Here is a 26524-nt window from a genome sequence, read left to right on the forward strand (position 1 = left end):
TATCTAGCCTGACAATCTTTACATTTTAATTGCAGTTTTAGATCATTATCATTTAATATAAGTATTTGTACAATTGTACCATCTTGCTACTTGTTTCCTAACCCATTTCCCATGGAAATGTCCCATTTCACCTTATTACTTCTCCCTCTTTTCTGAAGAAAAGTTACAAAACTTTTGTCTTCTTATGTATCTTTCTCCCAACCCCCTTCCTGGCTGCTTTTAATGTTTTTTCTCTTTTCAGCATTTTGATTATGATATACCTTGGTGTAATTCTCTTATTGTTTGTCCATCTTTTTGGGTCTGTCTGTTTTTTAGCTTTTTGGTTATGTGGTTTTATAAAACTGATTTAAAAAATTTAACCATTTTGCTCTCAAATGATTTTTATGTCCATTCTCTTTCCTTTTCTGGATTTTCAATTAAATATGCACTAGTATGCTTAATATTGTCCCTTATGTCACTGTAGGTTTTATTGTTTTTTCAACCTTGGTATGTGTGCTTCAGTTTGGATGTGTTCTATTGCTGTGTCTCCAGTTCACTGCTCTTTTCTTTTGCGGTGTCTACTCTGTTGCTAACCCTGTTCAGTTGTTTAAAAAAATTTTCAGGGGCACCTGGGTGGCTCAGTCTGTTAAGCGTCTGCCTTCAGCTTGGGTCATGATCTCAGGGTCTTGGGATCAGCCCCATGTTGGGCTCCCTACTCAGCAGGGAGTGTGCTTCTTCTTTTCCCTCCACCCTTTCCCCTGCTTCTGCTCTCTCTCTTTCTCTCATACTCTCTCTCAAATAAATAAATAAAATCTCTAAAAAATAAAAATTTCAGATATTATATTTTTTAACTCTAGAGATTCTTTTATATATTCCATTTCTCACTTTATTATGTTCAACTTAAAAAAAGAATCTTTAGTCTTATTTATTTATTTAAAATATTTTATTTATTTATTTATTTATTTATTTATTCATGAGAGACACAGAGAGAGAGGCAGAAACATAGGCAGAGGGAGAAGCAGGCTCCCTGCCGGGAGCTCGATGTGGGACTTGATCCCAGGACCCCGGGATTACAACCTGAGCCGAAGGCAGACACTCAACCACTGAGCCACCCAGGTGTCCCTTTAGTCATATTTTTAATAGGTGTATTAAAATCTCTGTTTGCTACATTTATCAGTTCTTACATTTCTGGGTCTGTTTCATTGGCTATTTTATCTCCTTGGTATGGGTCAAATTTTCCTATGCTGCTTCACATGTAATACAACGGTTTTTATTAGATGTTAAATTTGTGGATAAAACATTGTTGAGCATATGGATTTTGTTGTCATCCTTTAAAGATTGTTGAATTCTGTTTTAAGGTCAGCTTGCAGATCAGCTTGGTTCTTTTGGATCTTATATTTAAGATTTAAAAAAGATGACCAAATGTAGCTTTACCCTTGGCTTAGTTTAGATTTCCTATCAAGAATGACTTTTCTAAGGTCCCTATTGAGTATTCCAGGTGTTCAACAAGGTTTCTGCACACTAGATGGCTAGAACTTGAAAATCCGCCTGCCATTTGTGAGCTCTGGAAAGTGTTCAGTTTGCAGCCTTGTGGTAACTGTTCTTTCCATGATAGCTGTTCTTCATTTAGCCTCATATATTCTCACATTATGCATGTGCTCCTTCATGTTCAGCCAGATTGAAGGGGAATCCATGCAGATTTATTGAGTTTTTCTCAGAATAACTCCTTCTTTTCTGTTACTTTATCTTGAAAATTACATGTGCTTCAGCCTCCCAAATTCTGATTTCTATCTCTGTTAAGAGAGACCAGTGTTGTATTTGGGCTCCTCCTTCCTCTAGTAACATAGAAAATACCTCCAGACAGAAAATTTGGACACCTGCGGGACTTACCTTGTTTGCTTCCCTTTATTAAGAATGACAACCCTGTTGAGCCTGCTGCTCAATGTTTAGAAAGCAGTTGTTCACATAGTTTGTCCAGTTTTCTAATTGTATACCCTAAGAGGGGAAATCCGCTACCAGTTACTCCATTATGATTGTTTACTGTACGTTTTAATCTCTCATCTTGATAGAAAGCTTTTAATTTTTGCATTCTCCCAGAACAAATTGATTTGAAAAAAAAGTACGTAGTTTATTCCATGTACTTTTGACAGTTCTGTTGCATATGCCATACTTACAAGTTACAAGTGTACATCAGTAAGTTCTTAAGCATACCTGTTTTCTTACATATAGAATGGGAATAATAATATTAATCTCATGAGGCTATAGGGACTAGAAGTAATCAGATATATAAAGCTTGGTCCTTAGAAGAAGATTTACAAATGCTTCTATCATATAATTAACAGTCATAGAAATTGTACCTTTAGAAAAGGCAGAATTTTATAGTCACTAATATTTATCTCCAGTGAATTGTTAAATAATCTTATCTTTGCTATAAATCAAACAACCAACTAGATGCAAGTTAAAAATAGTGATCTCATATTACTCTATTTCAATTATTCCCCCATATTGCCTAAGAATTAACTGGTGTTTCTTCTTTGCCAAAATTTAATTGACTACTGAGGTCAATAATAATTTTATTTAGCACCTTTTAGAAACCACAAGGAATTAAAAACTACACATATATGATCACAAATTTGTTTCTATCCCTGGCTCTTGGCCACCACTATATGCCTTGATCCCACACAGGATTCTAAAATGATATTTCTATTTCAAAGCCAAGATACACATGCCATTCTTTCTCTTCATTAATAAGATAGAATACAGACCTCAGTAAACCAGCCAACAAATATTATGAATGCCAAAACAAAGCTTTTTGACCTCCAGAATAACTTGACTTCCTTAATCTGTTAGTTGGGCTTACAAAAATAAAACCCAGTGAGGATAGAGATGTACCAAGGTCCTGGGAAAGGGGTATAGCAGTGAGGAAGAAGTCAGTTCAAATAATCCAAGAGTATTTGGGATGGTTGGAGCGTTATAGATCACCTGGTTCTATGGCTTTCAAAATGTGTTCCAAGAATGGAGGAGGTAGGATGGAACAATGGAAAAGAGGAGGTTAAACGCCACAGCTCTAGATGGTCTCCTTTTTTGTGTGCATTATAACTTCAGTGTTTTATTCAAGCTTCATAGTATGATTTCATTGAAAAAATAAAGTGTCGCTGCTAACCAAAAATGTTGACCAATTGTGATCTAGGAAAAACAAAAACAAAAACAAAAACCCTCATTTTACAGCCGGGGAATGACATCCAGTGTGACTTTATGCAAGCTTACACAGCTAGTTAGTGGCATTGCTCTGACTAAAATTTAAGTTCATGGTCTCCCAGCCTGCTTTTTCGTACAAAGGAAAGGAAGTACTTTAAAGGCTGCTTTTTCAACTGTCCCTTGTTTGTTTTTTTCCCCACTGTGTTTCAGGTCATGCTAGTTTCTAGGGAAACAAAAATAAGGTTAATATCTGATGGGTAAAAGCATACCAGGACAACAATAATTGCAATACAATATTGTAAGTGAGTTTTGAAGGTAAGCACAGGGTGCTACCAGAATACACAGGAGGAAAATATAAATCTGACTAGGGGTAAGGGAGTAAGTGCTATCAAGAGCAGAGTCTTAAAGGGTATTTGGATATTTGACAGAAAAAGGAGAGTTTCCTTCATAGCAGAAGGAACAATATATACAAATGCACTGAGATAAGAGGAAAAAGTTGTGTTCCAGAGTGGTGATGTCAATAAGAGGGAAAAATAGAAAATCCTGGACCATTCTTTTTCCATGGGCACCCTGATTGAACAACAACACACTAACCAAATTCCACCGTGGCAAATCCAGAAACCAACCGAGAGGCTCCTGCACTCCAGGCAAGCATAAAACCAAACACACTGAAGCTAGTAGGAAAAGCCAAGATATTATCTCACTATAATCTCCCACCTCCTCACTCCCCAACCTCTAGCAGAAGATCAGACAAAGGTGAAGAAACGCCCAGCCCCCAGATTTTCCCTGGGAAGGGGAAGGGGAAGAGAAGGGGAAGGGAAGGGGAAGGGAAAGGGGAAGGGAAGGGGAAGGTAAGGTAAGGAAGGGGAAGGGTCATATGTCCAATGTTCTGATTTTTCTGGGGGCTGCCCAAGGGACTAGTTTCTCTCTCTCTCTCTCTCTCTCTCTCTCAATCTCTTTCTCTCTCTCTCTCCCTCTCTCTTTTGATCTTATTTATTTATTCATGAGAGACACAGAGAGAGGCACAGACATAGGCCGAGGGAGAAGCGGGAAGCGGGATCCTCACAGGGAGCCCGATGCGGGACTCGATCCCAGAACTCCAGGATCATATCCTGGGACAAAGGCAGAGGCCCAACTGCCAAGCCACCCAGGCATCCTGGGACTAGTTTCTATCTTGACTGATTCTGAGAGTTGACAGGAAAGGGTCCCATGCTGGGAACCTCTGAGAACAAAGATGGTGGTTTGAATAGCATGGAAACATAGGAGGGCCATAGCCCTTCCTTCAAGCTCAACACAAAGCAAGAGGGTGAAAACCCTGGATCCCATCATATCCTCTGGGAGAGAAATCATTAGACCATGTGTCCAATGTTCCAAATTTTCCAGGGACTGTCCATGGGATTGTCTTTGTTGTGCCTGTCTTGGAGTGCTGACAGGACCTGCCATACTCCAGATGATTGGAGGCTGCTGAAAACAAATACAGCAATGGACTAGCATTCAAGCATTCACTATAGCCCTTCCCATGGTCTCAGTATATAGCAAGACAGTTAAAAATCCTGGAGCCCACTTTCTACTTGGGAAGAGAAAAAGTTGGGCTTCGTATACAATATTCCAACATTTTCAGGGAGCAACCGGAAGGACTGGCTTCTGTCTTAGCTGTCTCAGCACTGAGTACATCTGGCATACCCTAGATGACTGAGGACCACTGAGAGCAAAGGTGAAGTTTTGGACTAGTACACAATCATCTGCCAGATCCTCTCTCCCCAGTTCAGTGCAAAATGTTTGGCAAGACTCCCAGTCCCTGGCTTATCTGTGGGGAGAGGGAGAGAAGATTGAAACATATGCCCAATGTTCAGACTTTTCAGGTGACTGGCCAAGGGACTGGCTTCAGCATGGACAAACCCAGCATACTATAGATTCCTGGAGGTAACTAAGAACAAAAACATTGCTTGGAGAATGCTGCTGTTCTAGAAGATACATGGTATAGTAAAGAGTCATTAGAAGGAGGAAGAAATTATGAATTCCTAAAAAAAAAAGAGAAAATAAAAACTGACAAATTCATCTAATTGGTAATTTATACACATAAGTTCAGAGAAGATGCATATATGGAAAAGGTTTGAGAGGCTTTGGAATGTTGGCTCAGCTAATCATTGAGGGTCTTCTCCTGGATAAGGTCAGTCCATGAAGACTGCGGAAGGTGGCTCTTTTCTCCAGTGCACAGCATAGAATGCGTAGATGAATACATTTAACATGAATAGAATGAAATTGGACTCTTATCTATATCATTTACAAAAATCAACTCAAAATTGACTAAAGACTTAAATGTAAGACCTGAAACTATAAAACTGCTAGAAGAAAACACAGAGGAAAATCTTTATGACATTAGTCTTGGCAACAATTTCTTGGATATGAAACCAAAATCACAGGCCATAAAAGCAAAATAGTCAAGAGGGCCTAAATCAAACTAAAAAGCTTCTGCGAAGCAAAGGAAACAATCAACAGAATAAAATGGCAACCTATGAAATGGAAGCAAAAATATTTGCAAACCATACATCTGGTCAAGAGTTAATATCCACAATCTATATTGAATTTCTACAACATAAAAGCAAAAGAAAACCAAATAGCTCCATTAAAAAATGGGCAAAGGTCTCTTTGGAACATTTTTCCAAAGAGACATACAGATGGTCAACAGACACATGAAAAGATGCTCTACGTCAGTAATTATCAGGGAAATGCAAATTAAAACTGAATTAAATATTAAATATCACCTCATACCCATTAGGATGTCTGACTTAAAAAGAAAAAAAAGATAAGTTTTGGCAAGGATGTGGAGATTGTTGATGGGAATGAAAAATGGTAGAGCCATATGGAAAACAGTTTGGAAATTTCTATACAATTAAAATAGAACTACCATATTACCTAGCAATTTCACTTCTGAATATTTATACAAAGTAATTAAAATCAGAATATTAAAGAGATATTTGCACTTCTATGTTCATTGCAACATTAGTCACAATAGCCAAGATGTGGAAATTGCCTAAATGGCAACTGGGTGACAGATGACTGGATGAAAAAAGTGGTATATCCATACAATGGAATATTATTCAGCCTTAAAAAAGAAGGAAATCCTGCCATACATGGATGGACTTTGAAGACATTTTATAATATGGAATAAGCCAGTGACATAAGGACAAACACTGCATGGTTCCACTTATATGAGGTAACTAAAATAGTCAAACTCAAAGAATCAGAAAAGGGTGGTTGCCAAGGGCTGAGGATCGAGGAAAATAGGAGTTGCCGTTGAAAGGGTATGATTTCAGTTATGCAAGTGTGTATATTCTGTAGACTTACTGTACAACATTATGCTTATCATTAACAATACTGTATTGTACACTTAAAAATGTAAGAGAGTAGATCTCATGTTAACTGTTCTTACCATGAAAGAGAAAGAAAGAAGGAAAGAAGGAAAGAAGGAAGGAAGGAAGGAAGGAAGGAAGGAAGAAAGAAAGAAAGAAAGAAAAAAGAAAGAAAGAAAAATGGAAGGAAGGAAGGATGAACAAATGAAAGGCAGAAAAAAAAAAAAGATTGCATTCCAGGAACGCAAACAGATTAGGGTAGCAGGTATTGGATACAAGGGAGGGAATAGTATGACTGATGAGGAATAAGCAAAAGTCAAGTCAAAGAGGCCTTGAATCTCTCAGCCCAGACAAGCTGGGGAAGGAGCTACTCACCACCACTGTACCACTTAATCCCTCTCGACTCCAGAATGATGGCCCTGGTCTTGCTTCCCTCCCACTTTCTGATCACCCACCTTGTAAGGAACATACCCTATTTCCAAGCCACTAATTACCTACCACACTGCCTCCACTCGCCCTTATTGGGGGACATTTCTCCAGCTGTCAATTTATGACTATTGATTAGTGAAATAGGAATTAGTGAAATAGGGGTTTAAGAAATGTGTAACTTAAGTATTGATTTCCACTGGCTCTTTCTCTGCCCAATCTGTAAAAAGATGTCAACAAAAAGAAAAATAGTTAAGGCTTTTGTCCTTGGAGATGGTTTATATCAGCTGAGCATGGGTTCAAATCTTTAGCTATACCGGCACAGAGGGAATATTCTTAATTAAGTGCCGATTTTACACTGCTCTTGTGGCGCAAAACAACAACAGCAACAAAAACGCAGGTGCTGAGAGGAAAAGTATTAATATAATCAGAAATAGTATCCCCTTAAAATAAAATGTGTATCGCAGTGGCAATGTTATTGGTCCCAATGGAAAAAAACATGTACATGCATTCTTATACACACAGATTGTGTGTTGGTAGTGCCAAAGGCAAATTATGATGAGTTGAAAAATGTTGTTTCTCTTTCATGCCTGCCTTGACATAATTCTAGGACACCATGGTCTCTGGGGGATATTGTTTTGGGTAAGGCATTTGGGTTCAAATTTCAACTTTGCTTCTTGCTAGCAATGTGTTCAGAGACAGGTTATGTAACACTTTGAGCTTTACTGTTCACATCTATAAAATGGAAATAATAGTTAATCATTTTTTTCCTAAGAAGTAAGTTAAACCAAATTCATGCAACTTAGAATATATCCCTGTTTAATTTTGAGTTTTATTTGAATGTAGACAACATATCAGAAAGTATAGGGTTAAGATTTAACTATGTTTGTTCTGGGACTTGTGACCTAGAGTTGGTCAAAACTAATCTTTCTGCAAGACTTGACTCCTAAACCAGTACCCAAGCCCATCTCTCTGGTGGTTGCAATGCTGATTTAATTGACACACTAAACCTGGCAGGTTGGAGGAGGCAGCTGAAGGAATGGTACTACCATTAGTACAATTAAAGGTGAAACTGTAATTTAAGTAAGAACCCCATGACTCGACCTGGCACCAGAAGTAAGCAATGGATATATTACAGAATCTGAATTATTTGCCTTAAAAAAAAGAGAAATTAGCTGTTCACTGCCATATAAACCCTAGGTAATTACACATCCCAGAATTCTGAAAAATTAAAATAAACATCATTTAAAAATGGAGAAAAATAATGATTGCTGTTTGTAGGGATCCTGAAATGCTTTTTAGCAAACCAGTGTAGCAGAACTGTCAAGATCATATCTCGAATCATGTTAATGTGAACATTTATCACTCAAACTTCATCTCTACATTAGCTAATTGAAGCCATTTTACATTAAGCAACAGGACAATTTAAGTTAGACATAGTGCTCAAAACTTGTCAAGGAAGTTCAAAATAACTCATCTAGCTCCACGCTCCCATAAGATCATAGAATCTTTGTGTTGGAAGGGATATTAGGGTGTTGGCTAGCTTAATCTCCATCCATATTGGGAACACCACTATAATATCCATCTCTGTTTTGGCAGAATTTTCTTGAGTACTTTTGCATACACAAAACTCACTAATTCAAAGAGATTTTTTGTCAGTTATAACTGTTAGAAAGATTTTGCTGTGTTTTATATGAAATCTCTTTCACTCCATTCATTTGTTTTAGTTTTGGCTCTGGACCACAAAACACTCCTTCTTCTATTCAAATGCCTTCTGGCTATCTGAAGACATTGCTTGTGCGTTCCTTGGATTTTCTCTTCTTTAAGCTAAACATCCCAGTTTCCTTTGATGAACTCCATTAAATATAGTTCACACATTATCTCATTATCTTCCTAGTTGTCCTCTGCTCATTTTAACTCAGTGTTTCAGTGTTTTTTCTTAAAAATGACTTTTTACAATGGAACATATCCTTTTGACATTTGGCCTCATCTATAAATTTTTTTGGCTTTATTTTTTGCTGTTTGACTTTAGTTCTTAGGTTGACCTGTTAGAGTGCCCAAATTTTTGGACGAATAAAAATCAGCTCTTAGGTAAGGGAGAAATTAATTATGTCAAAAATCCTAGATACATGCCCTTTTCAAATCAATATAAAATTCTGAGTTAATAGTCAAGTTACTAGAAGAAAATAAATAAATATTAGAATAAATTAGTTTAGTTTTTAATATGATTTTTTTTTTAATATTGAACCAGCTTTTCATCGCTGGAATAAACCCCATTTTGTTATGGTGTATCATCCTTTTTGTAGGTTACTGATTTTTATTTGTTAACATTTTATTAAGGACTTTTGTGTCTGTGTTTATGTGGGATATCATTTTATAGTTTTCCTTATTTGTGCTATTTTTGCCTGATTTGGGCATCAGGGAATTATGACCTTTATAAAATGAATTGGAGAGTGTCTTCTCTTCTAGTTTATGGAAGAAATTGTGTAGAATTGGAGTTAATTTTTTTTTAAAGCTTTGATTGAGGGCAACCCTGGTGGCGCAGCGGTTTAGCGCCGCCTGCAGCCTGGGTTGTGATCCTGGGGACCCTGGATCGAGTCCCACATCGGGCTCCCTGCATGGAGCCTGCTTCTCCCTCTGCCTGTTCCTCTGCCCCTCTCTCTCTGTGTGTCTCTATGAATAAATAAATAAAATCTTAAAAAAAGAAAAGCTTTGATAGAATTCTCTAGTGAAACCATCTGATCCTTACCTCACACTATATTCATAAATTAATTCAAAATGAATCATAGACCTGATTATAAACGCTAAAACTATATGCCTTCTAAAAGAAGGTATAGGAGAAGATCTTTGTGGCAGGCAGAAATTCCTTAGGTAGAACACAAAAAGTACAACTTAAACTTCCTTGTGTGTGTCTGAGAGTGATCACTAATGTTACAGTGAGCCAATTCATTTGGACCATTTGATTCATAAACTGACAGATTAATTACTTAATACATTTATATTTAAATTAATGTTATACTTTTGATGGAGGTTTAATTCTGTTTTAAGAACTGATCATTGGAAATATCAGGAAAGAAAATTCTAATTTGATTACTCCAAGAAAAAATTTAATTTTTATGATATAGAAAATGTGATTTTAATACTCTAAGTCCTTCACATATGTGGCTCAGATATGAACAATGATTGTATGGTCATATACACACTGACTATTCACTTAAAACTGTTGGTAGCTATGCATATTAGGAGTGTGCAAATAGAGGAAACATAGTTTGGTGGGGCAGGTTGTAAAATAGTGTTAAATCTTATCTTCTGTAGTAGGAAGTCAATATATAATGTCTAAAGTAGAAAAAGAAAAGAAAAAGCAATAGAATCATGTTATTAGAAGTAAGACACTAAGTACCAAAGTGAGGAATGAATCTGCTAGATGAATGAAAAGTGTGTGGGAAGTTACTCTAGTGAGTGGACTGAGGATACATGGGGCATGGGAAGGAAATGGAAAAGCAAAGGGGAATGAAGCCTGGGACTTTTACTTTATTTATTTTTATTTTATTTTACTTTTTATTTAAATTCAATTTGCCAACATATAGTATAATACTCAGTGCTCAACCCATCAAGTGCTGGGACTTCTACTTTTTTTTAAAAAAAAGGAAAGCCTGTTAGCAATATTAACCTTTAGACACAATGATAGTTCTTACTTTGATAAAAATAAACATTACATTTAAAATGGATAAGACACTGGGGAAGGCAGGTAGAAAGAGGGAAGGGGAAAGAAGAAAAAGGACATGGTAGGAAGTTGCTTCATTGTGCAGATACTGAATGTAATCTTGCAGGATAAATGAATGAAAACTAGCTGGATGGCATGCAAATGGGTATTTATTACTTGGAGTAAAAGTTCCAGTGACAGCATTGTACAGTTGTAAAAGAATCTCATGTAACTCAAGCAAAAACAAAGATTACTTGTCACATTTCCTCTGTATCTCTAATAATAACCTGGATTTTAGGGTATAAGATGCATTTCCAAAAACCAATAGTGATAGCTAACACTTGGCATTTACTATGTGCCAAGGCAGCTGTCCTGAATATTCATTTTTTATAAGTCAAAGTTATAGGTAGCAAGTATTATTACCACAATTTTACAGGTGACAAAACTGGCCCAAGGTCACAACTATTTAAGTGATAGAGCCAGAATTCATTCCCGGGCAGTCTGACTTGGTATTCCATGAATATAAAGTAGAACAAAGCAATTTTTCTAATGTAGTTTATTATTTTGCATAATGCATTATAATGTGTGAGTATGTAAATTAATATATGGAATATTAAAAGTAAATGATCTTTTCATCTCTATCATTAGAAGTTTATATATTCAAGTAAGTTAAAAGCATTTTGGTCAGTGGGTGGTAGGAAATATTATTATTGGGAAAATCAGATCATTTTTATTCATCATTGCTAGATCTTATGACATATTTGTTAATATAGGAAGCTTTCCCTGACCAACAGCCTAGGTTATGTATTTCCTATTATATGCTTTCATAGCATCCCATACTTTTCCTTTGTGACAACTTACTATAATTCAAATTTTAAAATTACATTGTAAATGTCTGCCTAATTTTCTGAACTATAAGTTTCACAATGACAGGTACCTTATCTTTTTCCACTATGTTGCCTAGTATCCATCACATGGATATGTCACATGGCATATACTAAGAATTTTCTAAGTAAAGGAATGAAGAAATATCCATTATGTTTATGCAGTGACATGTTAGCCAATTCTGTATGGGATTTAATTGATTTCTCTCTTTTTTTTTTCTTTTTGCTATTATAAACAATGTCTAAATTAATATCCTGGTATATATACATTTTACATTTATCTGATTTTTTCTTTATGAGCAATATCTATATGTGAAATTCTTGGGTTAAGTGGTATGCCCATTGCTAGAATGTCCTCTATATGTAATATAAATTTAAAATCCCTCCTATAGTGTATGCATGTTATAAGGCAATGTTAGCTGTTTAAACTGATAAACCTAAATTTCAGTGGTTTAACAAAAGAGAAATTATTTCTAACTCAGATAGCTTCATTTAGTCATGGATTTCAAAGTGGGAGTCCATGCAGTCATTGAGAACCAGATAGATGGAGTCTGCCAACTTCCAATATATGGCTACCTAAGTCCTCCTGAATTTCTAAATCCAGCCAGCTTTTAAGGAAGGAAGAGAGTGGGTGGATATGTATGGGTGTTGGAAGTGGGAACGAGAACAGGGGATGCTATAGGCCTGGCCTAGAAGTCACATATGTTACTTCTGCCATATGTTGTTATCAAGAACCTAGTCAAATTACAACAGTTATGTGCAAATGGGAAAACATTACCCAGATATTTACAAAGGAGGGAAGAATCACCTGTGGTGAATAGCTGGTTGCTACCTGCCAGTACACGGCAGTGCCCATTCCATGCCTTGTCAAAACAGAATAGAAGCACTTTCATTAGTTTTATTTGAGTATAGTTGACATACGATGCTACGTTAGTTTCGAGTGTACAACACAGTGATTCGGCTTCTCTATACATTATGCTATGTTCACCATAAGTATAACCACCATTATTTTTAACTTTTGCCAATCTAAGAGGGTAAAAGATAACCAGTCTTATTTTAATTTGTAGTTTTAAAAATCTCTAAAAAGGCTGAACATATTTTTATATATACTTCAGCCCTTTGTATGACTACTTTTGTAACTACCTGTTAATGTCTTTTTCCATATTTCTAATTGGACACCCTTTTTTCTTAACCTCTTAACATATGCTTCATGTCTCTCTTTGGATTCAAATTAGTGTAAAGCCAGTTCCTTATAGCACCATCATGAACTAACAGAAACTGATTTTTTTCCCAAGTCCTAAAACCTTGAGTATGTTGGCTAAGAGCTTGAATTCTAGAAACAAATATAAAATAGTAGATCTTGACTAACAGTGGGCGATCCATAGATCTGACTGCAAACTTGAATCTTAAGTGCCAAGTGTCAGTCCAAAATAACTCAGGTTAACCAACAAGTTCAAAGGTACGTAAACAAGGTCTAAAAACAGATGAAGAGGTCAAGGCCAAGGATGGTAATGAAAAAAAGAATGAGTTTACAAGAGAAATGAATGGGGTCCTAGATTATAATAACAAATAGAGCTGACTCGGTTTTGGTGTGTTTTTATTGGCAGAATAACATATTTAATTTACAAAATTAATTACACACATATTTTTACATTATATATTGTATAAAATAATAGCATAATTTAAAAATATTGCTTTTTCCATGCTTGTGTTTCATAAAACAACTTTATTAGAACTCTTTACATGCATAGCTGACCTAAATGTCATTATAATTATTAGGGCCATTTTTATTTCTTTTTCTAATTTTTCTTCAAGCACATTGTTTAATACTCCAAGAACCCCCACTCCAACTTTTTATGTCAATTCTACTGGTTTAGAAGTTTTGTATATTATTTCTTCTATTTTAGTGGTTCCTGGTAAACAGGTATATTTAAAATTCTAAAGTTGATCTGTGTCTTTCCCACATCTGTTTATCAGTTAAGTTTGTGTTTGGGGTATGTTTAAGAAAAAACTTAAATAGTGGCAGCTTGAACAACATAAGAGTTTATTATTTATACATAAAATAATTTCAGAAATGGGAATTATAGGGCCAACATGGCAGATTTATGGTCACTGGGTACCTAGAGGATTTCTATTTTCCTGCTCTGTCTTCCTAGGGTGTGATTTCCATATTCAAGATCAGTTTATTATCCAAAATGGCTGCTGGAACATGGAATTCCATGAATAAGGAGGAGAAGGCAACAGTGATTTTCCACATAGCTGGATAATATCCCCTTAAGAAATTTTCCTGAACATCTCATACGTAGTATTTTTAATTGACAAGATATTCAGAAGTATACCTAGTCTCAAGAGGCAGCTGGGAATTATGAAACTTTAGTCACATTGCCAAATATATCTATATCTATAACAATGAAAAAGGAAATAAGGACATGATATAGTTTCTATAGCCACATCCTCAAATAAGAAAGTTAAGACTATTGTCTATTAAAATTCTCCTCTCCTATTTTACATATGATAACCAGTATCTTATTTTTCTCTTATTAGTTTCTATTAGTCTCTTTTTTTTCTATTTTAGAGTCAGTTTGTATTGAGATTTACCAACATATTTTAGTATTTCTTTTGTTCACCTTTGTTTCTTGTATCCCCCTTTTATCTTCTAACTAAACTTCCTTCCACTGAACTGTATCTTTTAGCAGCTCTTTAAATGAAGGTATGTAGGTGGAAAACATTTTTAGACTTTATGTTTTTGAACATCTTTATTTTATTCCTATTCTTGAATAGCTATGGAGATCATATTATCAAATTTCATGCACTGAAACCCTAAGGTCCAATGTTACTCATTGGAGAAAGAGCATTTACTTATTTTTGTTTGTTTTTATTTTTATTTATTTTTTTAATTTTTGTATATTTTTTATTGGAGTTCAATTTGCCAACACATACTATAACACCTAGTGCTCATCCCATCAAGTGCTCCCCTCAGTGCCCATCACCCAGTCACCCCAACTCCTCACCCACCTCCCTTTCCACTACCCCTTGTTCATTTCCAGAGCTAGGAGTCTCTCATGTTCTGTCTCCCTCTCTGATTTTTTCCACTCTTGTCTCTCCTTTCCCCTGTAATCCCTTTCACCATTTTTTATCTTCCCCGAATGAAAGAAACCATACAATGTTTGTCCTTCTCTGATTGACTAACTTCACTAGCCATAATACCCTCCAGTTCCATCCACGTCGAAGCAAATGGTGGGTATTTGTCATTTCTGAGGGCTGAGGAATATCCCACTGTAGACATAGATCACAGCTTCTTTATCCAGTCACCTGTCGATGGACACTGAGGTTCCTTCCACAGTTTGGCTATTGTGGACATTGCTGCTATAAACATCGGGGTGCAGGTGTCCTGTCGTTTCACTGCATCTGTATCTTTGGGGTAAATCCCCAACAGTGCAATTGCTGGGTCGTAGGGAAGATCTATTTTTAACTCTTTGAGGAACACAGCTTTCCAGAGTGGCTGCACCAGTTCACATTCCCACCAACAGTGCAAGAGGGCTCCCCTTTCTCCACATCCTCTCCAACATTTGTGGTTTCCTGCCTTGTTAATTTTCCCCATTCTCACTGGTGTGAGGTGGTATCTCATTGTGATTTTGATTTGTATTTCCCTGATGGCCAGTGATGTGGAGCATTTTCTCATGTGCTTGTTGACCATGTCTATGTCTTCTTTGGTGAAATTTCTGTTCATGTCTTTTGCCCATTTCATGATTGGATTGTTTGTTTCTTTGCTGTTGAGTTTAATAAGTTCTTTATAGATCTTGGATACTAGCCCTTTATCTGATATGTCTTTTGCAAATATCTTCTCCCATTCTGGAGGTTGCCTTTAGTTTTGTTGACTGTTTCTTTTGCTGTGCCGAAGCTTTTTATCTTGATGAAGTCCCAATAATTCATTTTTGCTTTTGTTTCCCTTGCCTTCATAGATGTATCTCGCAAGAAGTTGCTGTGGCCAAGTTCAAAAAGGGTGTTGCCTGTGTTCTCCTCAAGGATTTTGATGGATGCTTGTCTAACACTTAGATCCTTCATCCATTTTGAGTTTATCTTTGTGTTGGTGTAAGAGAATGGTCTAGTTTCATTCTTCTGCATGTGGCTGTCCAATTTTCCCAGCACCATTTATTGAAGAGACTGTCTTATTTCCAGTGGATCGTCTTTCCTGCTTTGTTGAATATTAGTTGATCATAGAGTTGAGGGCCCATTTCTGGATTCTCTATTCTGTTCCATTGATCTATGTGTCTATTTTTGTGCCAGTACCACACTGTCTTGATGATCACAGCTTTGTACTACAACCTGAAATCTGGCATTGTGATGCCCCCAGCTCTGGTTTTCTCTTTCAATATTCCCCTGGCTATTTGGGGTCTTTTCTGATTATATACAAATCTTAAGATTATTTGTTCCAACTCTGTAAAGAAAGTCCATAGTATTTTGATAGGGATTGCACTGAACGTGTAGATTGCCCTGGGTAGCATAGACAATTTCACAATATTACTTCTTCCAATCCATGAGCATGGAATATTTTTCCATCTGTTTGTGTCCTCCTCAATTTCTTTCAGAAGTGTTCTGTAGTTTATATAGATCCTTTATCTCTTTGGTTAGGTTTATTCCTAGGTATCTTATGCTCTTGTGTGGAATTGTAAATGGGGTTGATTCCTTAATTTCTCTTTCTTCAGTCTCATTGTTAGTGCATAGAAATGCCATTGATTGTTGGGCATTGATTTTGTATCCTGCCACATTGCTGAATTGCTGTATGAGTTCTAGCAACCTTAACTGGGGTGGAGTCTTTTGGGTTTTCTAGGTACAGTATCATGTCAACTGTGAAGCAGGAGAGTTTGACTTCTTCTTTGCCAATTTGAATGCCTTTTATTTCTTTTTATTGTCTGATTGCTGAGGCTAGGACTTCTAGTACTATGTTGAATAGCAGTGGTGAGAGTGGACATCCCTGTCATGTTCCTGATCTTAGGGGAAAGGCTTTCAGTGTTTCCTCATGGAGAATGATATTTGCTGTGGGCTTTTCATAGATGGCTTTTTAGATGCTGAGGAATGTTCCCTCTATCCCTACATCTGAAGAGTTTTGATCAGGAATGGATCTGTATTTTGTCAAATGTTTTCTCTGCATCTATTGAGAAGATCATATGGTTCTTGTTTTTTCTCTTATTGATACGATCTATCATGTTGATTGTTTTACGTGGTTTACAAGGTTGAACCAACCTTGTATCCTGGGGATAGTGGAAATAGGGCATTTAAAGAGGTAATTAAGGTTGGTTAAAGTCATAAGGGTGGGGCCTTAATCTAACAAGACTGATGTCCTTATAAGAAAAGGGAAGAGATAACAAGAATATCCACACACAAAGGCAAGGCTAGGAATGGATAGAGCAAGAAGGTGGCCATCTCCAATCCAAGGAGAGAGGGCCCAGAAAAAAACCAAACTGATGACATCTTTATCTTGTGACTTCCAGCCTCCAGAACTGTAAGGAAACAAAGCCACTTCTTCTGTGGTATTTTGTCATGGCAGCCCTTGCAGATTGATACATTTGATATTTTGTAGCCTTGCTCCTATGTAGTATCTAATGAAGATTAATATATTTCCTGTTTTTAAAAAGATTTTATTTATTTGAGAGAGAGAGAGAGAGAGAGAGAGAGAGAGCATGTGTGAGCATGTAGGGGCGGGGGGCACAGGGAGAGAATCTCAAGCTGACTCTGCTGAGCACAGAGCCCCACACAGGGCTTGATCCCATGACCCTAAGATCATGACCTGAGCTGAAACCAAAAATTGTATGAATAACTGACTGAGTCACCCAGGTGTCCCAAGATTCATGTATTTCTCAAATTATTAAAAACTTTCAGCCATTAACTATTCATCTATGTCTTTTCTTCACTCTCTTTATTCTCTTTTCCTGAAATTCCTAATTAGTGTATTTCACAGCTTCTATTTCTTCCTTCCATTTTTAAAAATATCTCCTTCCTATTTTTTGCCCTTTTGTTTTTGATGTCTTTAGGATAATTTTATGAGCTCTATATTCAGACTGACTAATTCTCTCAACTGTCTAATCTATAGTTTGATAAATTTTAAGTTTTTGCATTTAATTATTTCACTTTCTAGAATTTTAATTCTAAATTTCTAGAATTTTAGGGGTTCCCCCCGTTTTTTTCTAATTGTGCTTCAGTTTCATTGTTTTATTCTTGTCTTAGGAATTGTGCTCATTCTTATTTAAAAATAAAATTTGAAATTTTGGAACAGTTTAGATTTGCAGAAAAGTGGCATATATGTACAAAGAGTTCCTCTATACCTCTCAGTTTCCCCTGTTGTTAACATTATTCCTTCTTAACATATTTGACTATAATTGAAATATTTAAGACCCCTTTCAATTAATTTTGTTATTTCTAAATGCTTTGTTAGAATTCTTCCCCTTAATTGGGTCTGCTGCTTCTCTCTTATGAACTGTGCAAATTCAGAATTTTTCACTGCACAAGCTTGAAAGATAGTTGAAGGTGATTAGGCCACCTCTGTCTGCTCAGTTAATGACATTAACTGGATTTTGAACCTACTTATCAGTTTAGAGATAACTCTCATTTACATAGAAGCGTAACTTGGAAAACATGATGAGAGAGAAAACCAGAGTACTTCTTAATCTCAGTGTATTGGACATACAAATGGAGACAAAGTGTGGTTCAAGATGACAAATTCAAGACATGGAAACAGTAGAGTGGGTGATTAGCATGTGATTAAAAAGATCCTGAAAGTTTAGTGATTAATTTAGCCACTATGAATAAGATGGATATTGATAGACTGTTAATTCACAAGAACAATAACTTAAGTTTGGATTTTTCACTGCTTTATCCTCAGAACCTAGTACATTGTTCAGGGAGCAGTGAGTGCTCAATAAACATATTTGACATTTCTAAGCAATTGCCTTAATTCATTCCTCATCCTCATCTCATTCATCACATGGCTATCCCATCCACTAACTTTGTCCCTCATTTTAGCATTTCCATTCTTTACTCATTCTATAGATTAGTTCCAAGCTGTTGTCTTCCTGGCTATAGCTTTATCTTCTCTCTAAAAAGAATTCTTGGCTTTTCCACAAGCAGTGATGCTACATACAGCCATATCTAATATTTGTAGGTCTTCAGCATAACCTCAGGAATCCTTTATCCTGGAATTGCCCCTTTAAACCATCATCTTACCATTCACATTGTTTCTATGATTGAGACTCAAAACTACAGAAATCAGAAGGAGGTCCTTCTTTCATATTCAAATTGAATGAGACCCAGAGCAAAACAAAAAACAATGTTCTAATTCTGCTAATGTGGAAACATTGAAGCTTTTTGGAGGATTTGACTAGGTATACGTATGAAAAGAGTATTAGATTTGTTAACACCTAGGGTTCAGTCGAAGAAACCAGAGGTCACTCTATTTCAAATAGAGATTCAGTACTCAAAAGTAGGGGCTTATAACATCATTGAGGAGGTAGACCTTTAGAAATGACTTCCTCAAACCACTATTGTCAGGTTTAATCGGATCTGTAGTGAAATGGAATAGAGAGGCCAGGCAAAAGTTGGTCGAAAACAGGCTTTTAATGAGATGCACTCTAGGGCAAGGTTCCAGGGCTTGCAGGGGTGAGAGAGAGCAGGGAAGTCCCGCACAGGGGAGGGCAAGCGGGCTTTTTAAGAGGGGAGGGGTAAGGGGTTGGGTGTCTGTACAGGGTGATAGGTATTAGGCATATTACTGGTGAAATTGGCCTGGGGCGATAACTGCTCATGCCCTTATTTGGGGTCTGGGTAAAGTACAGTTCAGGTTTCCTGCTTAGGTCCTGTCTCCCTCTGATGACATGTCCTCGGGCGGTCTGCTGGTGATGGGAAACTTCTGAGGTGAGGGCAACAAGGTGGAGGGTCCACTGCCATTTTGTTGGTGCCTCCGGATCCCCCTTGATCCCGCTGGCCCAACAACTATAACATTGACCTTTCAAGAGAACTATTACCTCTGCTATTGTAAAGAAGGGGGACTAACTTCATTTTCCAAGACCTCATTAACTTATCCTTCATTATAGCATCTGCCATAGTCAGCTACAGACTCCAAAATCACATCACCTGAACTGCAAATCTGGAGATCAGGGAGCTGCTCCCAGAACTGTTGTCTCCTAGGCTTTTATGTCAAGCTGTGCCTGTTGGTCCCATACTTTGGAGTCACCGAGTTGGATTTGAATGCTGGTTCTTTTATATATTAGCTATGCAAACATGAGGACATTTCAAACCTATGAGCCTCAGTTTCTTCATCTGTAAACTGGAGATAATAATAATTGTTAAATTTGTGAAAATGAATGAGCTCCTGAGAACTATCTGGTATATAATTGGCACAGCAAAAAACATTAGTTACCTTTCTACATTTGGCTATGCCCTAAGCTTGCTTCCTGAGTAAGTCAGTCTTTATGTGCTTATATTAACCTACTTATCCAGAAAATACACTTGATGGTAATTTTTTTGTTCATCCCACAGGTTTATTGTGAGAATCTGGGACATAATGCATATAAAAAATACAAAAAGCTGTGAACTTTTAGATAATAACATTTCTTTTTATCGGCTGATTGGACCACTGTAATTTGATAGGACCAACCAGGCTATATACATTCCCTGTATATCTGCTTTTCTTTCACTGAAAGTATGTCAAATCACTAAATTGTTAATGAATTTATATGTATGTGGATTTGTATCTAGAAAGACAGATGATAAAATAGTAAGAAAATGATACCTATAAGGAAGGAGTAAAGAAACAAAGATTATTTGCCCTTAAGGATGATTTATAATGCACCTTCAAACATAGAAACAGGCCTTGATTTAAGAAAACCCAATATCTGAATATTGATGTTTACAAAAATCAAGACAAGAGATAATCAGTCACTCCACAAGAGGATTGCTCACCTTCCAAATAGGTTGTCTCTCACACAGGGGATATCTCAAATAGAAATCGATTCATTTTATAAAATTTAATTTGCCCAAAACATTTCAGAAAAAGGAGGTCCATCTGTCTAAATGCCTCTTACACTAAGGATGGTCGCCATCTGTTTTCTAATCTCCATAGGGTAGCAAATAAGAGTTTGAATTCTAAAATGTGAGATTTAAGTTGAACTGAGGAAGAATTTCATATCTATGGAGGCTTGTTATTTGTAAGCACAAGTAAAGGAAAATTATGGACTTTTCCTTGTGTCCTCAAAACAGGATGACCTTCTCTGCTTAAGGAAACAGGCCTAAGAGTGGGTCTATGTAAAGATGGAAGAGGATGAGATGACCACTAAGACTCAGCAGGCCTTAGGAGGCTGTGGCTTCTTGGAGTGCAGATAGTATTCAGAGCTCTTTGTGAAAAGCAGTAGGAAAATCTTGCCATATGGAAGAGATTCACAATTTGAGATTGTGTGTAGAAGACAGTGTAAATACAGAGGCAGCTGAGAGGCTGGAAGACAACTCTTTAGCAATATGCTTTCTGAAACCCAGGACACCTGTTTTGCTGAATTGGTTAGGAAACCTGGAGAGACTATACTTTCTTGTAAAGATTTTCCTGGAGATTTCCATGACTTCCCATCTTCATGGTTAGTCCAACTCAAGAAGCACGCAGGGGTACATAGACAATAGAGCAGAAGAGAAAACTTACCGGACATTTTACAAAATGTTTAATGTCAGAAATTCAGTTCAATTTTGGCTTCATTCCTTTGTTTGATGATTGGTTGAGTTTGATGAGATGATATGTTTAAGATAATTGATCTTTCCCTTCTGAAAAACATGCTCTTAGCACTGTATCTATGTCTCTACTGGTCTGCTGGGAAATGTGTAACAACTGGCTCTCTGAAGAAAAACAAAACCAAAAAATTTTAAAAGCCCTGATTTGTAGTGTTTACCAATTTCCTGGGTGTAAATTATTCTACTATGGACAATTTCAGACTACCAACAGGGAGGCAGTAAATGCAGACCTGAAATGGGTGGCACATAATCAGTTCTCGTGAGTCAGTTCTGGCATACAACTGTGTCTTCTTCATGACATTTGCCACTCTTATAATTGCACTGTAGCCTCCTACAGGCCTTATCTTCTCTGCTTCATTGTAAACATTAATCTCTGGCTCTTCTACTTAGTGCTTTTTTCTTTCTCTGATCATCTTTGTTTTCTACAATGCCTTGCATTTGTCTTGTGCTTGAATAATATCCATTGAGAGGATAACAGACCAAATGAATGAGCTTTTAAATTTTGAATTACACCGAGGTCCAGTTCGGTAAAGAGTAAAATCTAATTTTATTAGCTTTTTTTTTTTTCCAAATTTTAGAATTTTCAAAGTATGGCAGATACTACTTAGCCTATCTTCTCTTCTTTCTTTGTATCCAATACCCAATTTTGTCTAGTTATTAGGCAGTAATTAACTCAAGGAATGCAGACGTTCCTCTGGCCAATATGCTCTAGACTTTAGAAATTATTATTTACAAAGGACATGTGATCCAATTCTCTCAACAATATCCATGGTAAAATCTCCTGGGAGATTCTTGACAAAGATTCCCCTCCAGAGTAAACAGAGTTGACTAAATGAAAGGCTTTCAACCTGTCTTTATATAGATATGGACATGTAGCACTTAGATCTAAGCAGAATCCTGGTGTTCTTTTGTGAAATCCAAGAGAATCACAAACTGACTTAGGACCTTGACACTATTGACCAGCCGAATTAGTAGTGTCCACTGAATCCTTGTTATATTTGATAACAAACCTATATTGTTTGAGCCACATTCAGTTGGGTATTCCATTATGTAAAATCTGAAAGCCTGCTAACTAATCCGGCATTACAGATTCTATAGACTCTTCTCTAATTTTCTCATTCTATGCAAGTTCTCCATTGGCTGGTTTCTACTTGCTTTTGCTATTCTCTACTTTGTCATTTAGCAATCCACTTAAGATCCTCTAAATATGTTATATGGCTTCTTGTCTTTGCTCAAGTGTTTTCCTTTTTTAGGAACATACACCCCAAATTACCTCTTACCTTCAGCCCTCCAGTCCTCTAAATTATACCTTGTCCACTTGAAAAACCTGTTAACCTTTTAATACACATCTTCTTAACCTACTCCATCAAAAAGACTTCCTTTAGTCTATCTTTAATAATTACTCCATTATCTGTGCTTCATACTATACCTTACATGTACTGAGATCATATTTAAGTTACTCATTTTTTTTGCTTGTCTCTTATTAGTCTCTCTGTCCCTCCCCTCTTTCTCTCTTTCTATATGTCGGTGCCTGCATAATGCTAGTAATTTAAAATGAATGGGTATTTATTTATTATTTTTACTTTTTATTGTTTTAGAATTTATTTAAATTCAAGTTAATTAACATATCATGTATTATTAGTTTCAGAGGTGGAATATAATGATTCATCAGCTGCATACAACACCCAGTGCTCATTACATCAAGTGCCCTCCTTTGTGCCCATCACACAATTATCCCATCCCTCCAGCCCCCTTCCCTCCAGCAACCCTCAGTTTGTTTCCTAGAGTTAAGAGCCTCTTATGGTTTGCCTCCCTCTCTGTTTTTACCTTCTTTTATTTTTCCTTCCTTTCTCCTGTGTTCATCAGTTTTGTTTCTTAAATTCCACATGAGTGAAATTATATAGTATCTGTCTTTTTATGACCGACTTATTTCACTTAGCCTAATATACTCTAGTTTCCATCCATGTCATTGCAAATGACAATATTTCATTCTTTTTGATGGGTGAGTAATAATAAAAAAATAAAATGAATGGACATTTATATATATATATATATATATATACATAATACTGTAGTTCATTGAACTTAAGATGCTGTTAATTATATGATGCATCCTTAATTTATGGATTACTAAAAAGAAGAAAAAAATGAGTCCAAATGAACAATGAATTGCCATCACCTGCGAGATACATTCAATTTCAAAGACAATGAAAATAAAAAAGATTGTTTTAAAAACCAAGGAAAATCCCACATTGAATATATTCATAGACAGAGAATAATAATTTTTATTTTCAAAGCATGATGAAAATGACAATAGGTTTAAGACCTCAGATTTATTTTTCACCTTTTTTCAGTAGAGTTAAACTTGATTTGTGTATTGGTCTGATAGGGCTGCTGTATGTAACAAACCATCACAAACTGGGTAGCTTAAAAAACAGAAAATTACCTCTCAGAGTTCTGTAGACCAGAAGTCAAAAACTGGAGTCTTTGTAGGGTATTACCTCCTGAAGGAAGGATCTGTTCCAGGCCTCTCTCCTTGGCTTATAAGTGGCTGTCATCAACCCTTGTCTCTTCACAGAATCTTCTCCGTCTATGTGTCTGTCTCCAAATTTCTCTCTCTCTCTCTTTTTTTAAAATTAGAACACCAGTCATATTGAATCAGGATATCATTTTAACTTGATTAGTCTGTTAATACACTATCTCCAAATAAGCTCACATTCTGAGATATGGGGGGTTAGGACTTCAACATACAAATTTCAGAGAGACACAATTCAAACCATAACAGTTTTTTTTTAAAGATTTTATTTATTTATTCATGAGAGACACACACGGTGGGGGGTGGGGGCAGAAGCACAGGCAGAGGGAGAAGCAGACTCCATGCAGGAAGCCTGATGTGGGGCTCTATCCCGGGACTCCAGGATCACGCCCTGGGCCCAAGGCAGGTGCTAAACCATTGAGCCACCCAGGGATCCCCATAACAGTTGGTTAAAGCTTTTACTTAAAAGTATTTTTTTCCTCCTCTGTCAAACATGCTTTCTCATGGGATTTTTTTAAAAAGACATTATTTATTTATTCACGAGAGACACACAGAGAGAGGCAGAGACATAGGCAGAGGGAGAAGCAGACTCTATTCCAGGACCCTGGGATGACACCCTGAGCCAAAGGCAGATGCTCAAACCCTGAGCCACCCAGGTGTCCCTTTATGGAAATATTTAAACATGTTGGATGATGCTTACTGTTGTAAAGAGGTTCTCCTGGCATGCTGAGGGAAAAATAGTTGAGGACTAGCCTTCTGGTTATGGATTTACTTGTTATTTTTGAGGTAGAAGAATTTCTACTATTGTGGCCTGACTGGAAACTCATGTTCCATCCATTCTTACAATTTTTAAAAATAAAATATAAGGAAGACAACAACATAGTGCTACTTAAAACAACACCAAAACACATCATAATTTAAAATAACTAGGTGCATATACTCATATATGCTAGGTGCATATACTCATATATATTGAAGTGAGGTGAGTATAAATTAGTACGATCTTCCTACAGGTAAAAATTTAGAAAAATATTTAAAAATTGCCCATACCTTTACATAGAAATGCTACTTCTGGGACTACATTCAAAGGAAATTAGAGATGTGTACACAGGCATATATACCAGGATGCTTTTTACTGAAAGTATTTACAAAAATACTGATAAATAAAAAGAAACCAGCTAAAATGTCTACCAATAAGGGAACTGATTATGTGCATTATTGTATATATGGCTGACCACTATGCAATCTTTAAAAATTATATTGCAAAACTATTTAGTGTCATACATGGATATAAGTGAAAAACAGCTGAAAATATTATATACAATATAATTCTGATTTGGTTAAAAGAATAAGAGTAACTATTTCTGAAAGGATGCTGAATTAAATCATTGCTGTATAGTGCTTATCTCTGTATCAAAAGTGGTTATTTTTCTTGAGTTTTTGGTTCAGGTTGAAGCATCTGTTACTTTTTCAATTTAAAGAGTGTTGTTTTATATAAAAAGTGACCATTTGTAATGAAGAATCCCTTCTTTTTAATAATCATCCCACATGTCAAAAAAAATCAAGTTAGTTTATGGGAAGGGCTTGTATATTAAAGGCTATTTTTATCGACTTCCTTAAATATACTTTTGAGTCCACTTTACCAAGAACTTCTATGAAATGTGACATTATGGCAACAACACAAAGTCTGTAGAGGACAAAAATATGGAATCGAATGAGTGGTTCAGAGAATCTGTGAAGACACTACATCAGTGAGAGGGAATCTCAGACCACTCTTCTCATTTGTGAAAACACATTTTTCCTCTAATTCTCATTTTCCAAATTCAGAAGACAACAATTTAGAATCATGATCCCCCCCCCCAATTTTATAGCTTGTTATTGCAAAAGATATTATGGTACTCTTCAGAATTCTAAAAATTCTAAATGTAATCTATATCAGTGTCATCATTTTTCTAATCCTGGCAGAAATATAAAACTATACAATGAAATAAATACATTATATAATGGTATAATGAAAAAATAATATTTCCTATATACATGCATTTTACAAATTACACACATTTTCACATTTATTTAATTTTCTCATTAAAAAATTCCTATGACTAGGAAGGGAAAATCCAATTTATTTTCATTTCACACTCAAGGAATACAGTGCTCAGAAAGGTTAGATGATTTACCCAAAGCACACAGTTGACAAGCAGGGCCAACTGCATAATTAGTGGGCCTAGTGCAAAATGAATTGGGTCCCTTGTTCAAAAAAAGCAGAAAGCAAGTATTCTTAAAGGAAAGTACTAAATGGTAAAACCTTTTGCTTTTTTTCTGTGGTCCCTCCAATCTCCCCTAATGTTTGCTAATTGATGCTGGAGAGTGGACACTCTCACAGGTGCCTAGAGACCCCATCGTATGTGCAACGTACCTGGATCTTGGTTCTCCCCCCTTCTAATCTACTGAATGTCCACTGCCTCAACTCATCATGGACATGAAACCTCCAAGAACTGCGATTTCATGCTGGTATATGTTCAGTACTTGGATCCAGGATGGATGAATCACCTGGAATGCTGTGGCACTATCAGTCCAGGGAGGGGGACAGTCACTACCATGTCCTACCCCATGATGTCACACAGAGAATAGCTAAACTTCTCCTCACCCATATTCAGGTCCCAGTAGGGGCCTAGAGTGA

The sequence above is a fragment of the Nyctereutes procyonoides genome, unplaced genomic scaffold, assembly GCF_905146905.1.
Source record: "Nyctereutes procyonoides isolate TBG_1078 unplaced genomic scaffold, NYPRO_anot_genome, whole genome shotgun sequence".
Classification (NCBI taxonomy): domain Eukaryota; kingdom Metazoa; phylum Chordata; class Mammalia; order Carnivora; family Canidae; genus Nyctereutes; species Nyctereutes procyonoides.